The sequence below is a fragment of the Pygoscelis adeliae genome, unplaced genomic scaffold (genome assembly GCF_000699105.1).
Source record: "Pygoscelis adeliae isolate BGI_AS28 unplaced genomic scaffold, ASM69910v1 Scaffold154, whole genome shotgun sequence".
NCBI lineage: Eukaryota > Metazoa > Chordata > Aves > Sphenisciformes > Spheniscidae > Pygoscelis > Pygoscelis adeliae.
In genome coordinates, this window is record NW_008825113.1 from 4,227,427 (window position 1) to 4,231,933 (window position 4,507).

Here is a 4,507-nt window from a genome sequence, read left to right on the forward strand (position 1 = left end):
GACGTGTAGATGAGGCGCTTAGGGACATGGTTTAGTGGGCATGGGGGTGTTGGGTTGACGGTTGGACTCGATGATCTTGGAAGTCTTTTCCAACCTTAATGATTCTATGATTCTATGATTCTATGATAAAGGTAGCTTAGAAAAAGGTGGCTTATTATCAGATAGAATGGTTGGCCCCCACCAGTAGGAATGAAAAAAGCGAGTCCAAGAGTAAAGCCTGTGCAAGTGCTTATCTATGCTCTGGCCCACTGAGAGTGAAAATTTCCTGGGTTTTCGGATCGCTTCCAAGCTAGTGATCCCTGGTGAAAGGAAAGCTAGGAGTGGGAGACAATGAATGAAAGAGGGATATTTCTATGGCCTTGCTTTCAGTTCTCTGCATAAATTTCATAATTTGAGCATTCAAACTTAATAGCCTGCATGTTTGAGATATATGAACAACTACTGACAGGTAAAAGCTAGTGTGGTGCATATATAGTAGGAAGGGTGCAAAAAGGCTTTCAAGTCACTCGTATTGGTGCAGTGAGGTCATCTCTAGTCTGTGCAGGTCCCGAGCACAGGCTGGGTTTTCACTGTAATTAAGTGGGTCAATTCTTAATTGATAGAATCATAGAATCATAGAATGGTTTGGGTTGGAAGGGACCTTAAAGATCATCTAGTTCCAACCCCCCTGCCATGGGGGGTTGGAATTCATGCTCTTAACTCTAACTAGCCAGTAAAACAAAACCAGTGTAGTTAGCAGGGTGTGATATGTTTTAAATCATTAGGCTACTTTTAGTAAAGCCAAGTCAAGGTAAAAGGTAAAATCTTTTTCCTTTAGCATAGACAAAGCCAAAGAAGGCACGCCACTTAATTCTCTCTCCAGATTGACAATCCATCTGTTAAAGTATCTTTGTTGTGATCAACAAAGATCTTCTATTGTTTGTCATCAATAGAAGACATTTTGGGGAGAACTCCAAGAAAATCCACTCCCCAAATTTAGGAAATACCCCATACAGCTCTTTTGAGTTTAACACAGGACTTACTTAAAACTCTTTAAGCAAATATGTCTGTGTATTTCTATATATATTCATATATATTCAAATGCAGATATACCATACATGTATATAGAAAGAGAAAGAGGAAGATGGGCATAGGGAGAAGGAAAACACAGGTATGTCATCTACATTATATGTAGATGATATACATGTTGTGTTATAATGTACATTATGCATATATGTGTAATCTTTATATATTTTCGTACCATCTGTAAGCTAACAATGAATTTCTTCATTACCCATATAAATGGGTCTTGGCCCTTTTGAACACTTATGATTTCTTAATCTACAAGTCTATATCATGACTGAAAACTTCTTATCCTACCATTTCTCCTTAGTGATGGGAAAAAGATAAATACAGAAAGAGTTCATAAGGAATTTTGGTTTTGATTTCAACAAGAATGGGTCAAAAAATAAAAGGAAGTCAGATCTTAAGATATGGTAAGTTATTGTAGATCTTCAGGTATGGTAAATTATTGTAGTACAATTGATTTTAAGGCAGTGATGGTGATTCATATCAAGCAAAGATTAACTGTCCTGGCAATTCTGGAGAAAAATTATACTAAATGCTGGGTTTTCTTAAGTCTATAAAATCTTAACGTAAGATTGCTGAGTCACTACTGCAAGTGAACATACTGCTAAGACTTGGCTGTAATAGGAAATGAGTTGTACAAGCCAGATTTCATCAAGAGTTATGAAACCAATTGTGTCCACTCATCCATCTATCTAGCTTTCCCTATTGACATTTCCAAGGGACAGTAATTTATATACTGAAAAGCTAAACTTGATGCATAAACTCCACTTTTGTTTTCTACTGTTAAGACTGACAGCTGTGTCTAGTGAGTGGCCAGGGAGGAACCTAAAACTCAGAATATTACAACAAAATTGAAAATCATCAAGCAATGAGAAGACATTAATCTCATCAATTTCAAAGCTGATTAAATGCTTATTACATTACTAGTATAAACATTTTGATAAAATAGTTCTCCATAAGAAATAAGAGTATTTCTCCAGAAGTGATACTGTTCTCTTTAGAATAAGTTAATAGGACCCTATTAATAGAGGAGAGATTCTGACATATGGACAAGTAAAACAGTTTTTATTTTCTTATTACTGATATCACAAAGTGGTTACTGTTAGAGCTAGCTGATCAGGCTGTTGATTTTTTTTCACTCAAAAATTTCAAATGAAAAGTCTGTATTTACATGTTCTGACTGAAAATTCTTAGTCTTTTACAGGATGATTTAAAGTCCTTTTTTTGGTTTGTTTCCATATAAAATATTGTGATTTCTTGTCTTAGTTCCCTTTAACCCATAAATACCAAATCAAAACCAACCTTCCAAAATACCAACAAAATGGTACGTATTGTGAAAATGATAATTCCTTTTGAAATGTGATTAAAAAATAATCCCTATTTTTCTGCTGTGTACACAGCAATGTGGAGGAGATGGTATCTGGCAATAGGACAATTTTCACAAAGCGTTGTTGTGTTATAGTAATTAGTTTAGGAACTGGTACAGATATTTCTGGTTCTTTAACGAGCCACTCTGAGTTTCAGTATATAACATGGCTTTAATGGGAGAGTTTAGTTTTCTCCTTGGCTGTGTCAACAGCTTGTGAGCATAAGGAAGTCACTTCCGACCTTCACCTCCCTTTTCCCATGAAAAATAAGGCCATAATTGTATTTCTGTACTTAAGGTGGTTGTGTTGCTTGAATAGTTACACAAACAGTGCAGGTTCTTGGATTTAATGGCTGTGGAAGTGTGGCATAATGTTAGTATGATTAATTTTCTTCCATAAAATCTTCATTTTGATAGCGTAACTTTTCCTTATACTGTATAATCAAAGTTTTGGTAAGCTCTCAAGCTATTCTTCCTCTCCAGACTTTCTCTTTCTCCTTACATTTTCATCTTTCTTTGTAAATGTTCTTCTAAGTAAAACAAAAAATTAAGCGAACATCTCTTTTATGTTAACATAGCTGCATTTATCTGGTTATTGTAGTTAAAATAACATCAGTATGGAATATGCTCAAACCTTCCCTTTAAATATTTGCCCAGTTTAGAGTGGATTCTCATTATGGAAAATGGACACAAAAATTGAGTTCTGAATAAGAAGTAAAGGCAAGAAATACTGCAAGACTCATGCTAAAATAATGAAACAGTATCCCTGTTTTCTAGTGGGAAGGAGAGAGAGAGACAGTGAGGAGTAAGTTTCTTTTCATTTTAATCATAGAATCATAGAATCATTAAGGTTGGAAAAGACCTCTAAGATCATCGAGTCCAACCGTCAACCCAAAACCACCATGCCCACTAAACCATGTCCCTAAGTGCCACATCTACACGTCTTTTAAATACTTCCAGGGATGGGGACTCAACCACTTCCCTGGGCAGCCTGTTCCAATGTTTAACCACTCTTTCAGTAAAGAAATTTTTCCTCACGTCCAATCTAAACCTCCCCTGGTGCAACTTGAGGCCATTTCTTCTCATCCTATCACCAGTTACTTGGGAGCAGAGACCAACACCCACCTCGCTACAGCCTCCTTTCAGGTAGTTGTAGAGAGCAATGAGGTCTCCCCTCAGCCTCCTTTTCTCCAGGCTAAACAACCCCAGTTCCCTCAGCCGATCCTCATAAGGCTTGTTCTCCAGACCCTTCACCAGCTTTGTTGCCCTTCTCTGGACACGCTCCAGCACCTCAACGTCCTTCCTGTAGTGGGCCCAAAACTGAACACAGTATTCGAGGTGCGGCCTCACCAGTACCGAGTACAGGGGCACGATCACTTCCCTACTCCTGCACCTCTTGCACAGAGGTGATCTAGCACCCCAGGTCCCTTTCTGCCGGGCAGCTTTCCAGCCACTCTTCCCCAAGCCTGTAGCGCTGCATGGGGTTATTGTGGCCGAAGTGCAGGACCCCGCACTTGGATAATACATTGAAAGTGTTTCCCTTGATTTGCATTAACAGTACTTGGGGATGAGCATCCTGGAGGTATTAATCTCAAGAATGAAAAGCAAAGTGGTTCAAAATGGGTGAATTCCCACAGCTGTTTTAAGTAGAGCTGTCTGCAGACCCCTGGCATGATGCTCACTGCAGAACTGGGATACTACAGTTATATAAGTGAGTTTAACAAACAAGTTTATAGAGAAGAGAAACTCAGTGGTATGACGAGGTTGGTGGAGTGAATGTGTGTTCTCACTTTGTTAGTCCAGGCAGATTAGGATTATCTTTGCAATGAGGGCAGCAGTTTTCCCAGGGCTGAACTTTTAACACATAGGTGGATGAAGCAAAATTCAGCAAAGTCAGCTGGGTCGTCCACGTGGAGGCCGAATGCAGTTGAACCAAAAGCTGAGGACTGGGAATAAAGGAAGGCAAAGAGCCAACGATTGAGACTGAAAGGCAACAACAGAGCCTGGAGAGAAGTGAGGGAAGCAGCACAGTGGCAGAGAGATTGAACATAAATGATTCGAAGGGGAAGAGCG

General features: G+C 38.9%; 1 protein-coding gene across 1 annotated transcript in view; it reads left to right on the forward strand.

Annotated features, from left to right (window-relative positions):
- Positions 1 to 4,507, forward strand: part of PCP4 (Purkinje cell protein 4) — an 80,920-nt gene that overhangs the window by 75,115 nt on the left and 1,298 nt on the right. The gene's annotated exons all lie outside the window — the stretch shown is intronic.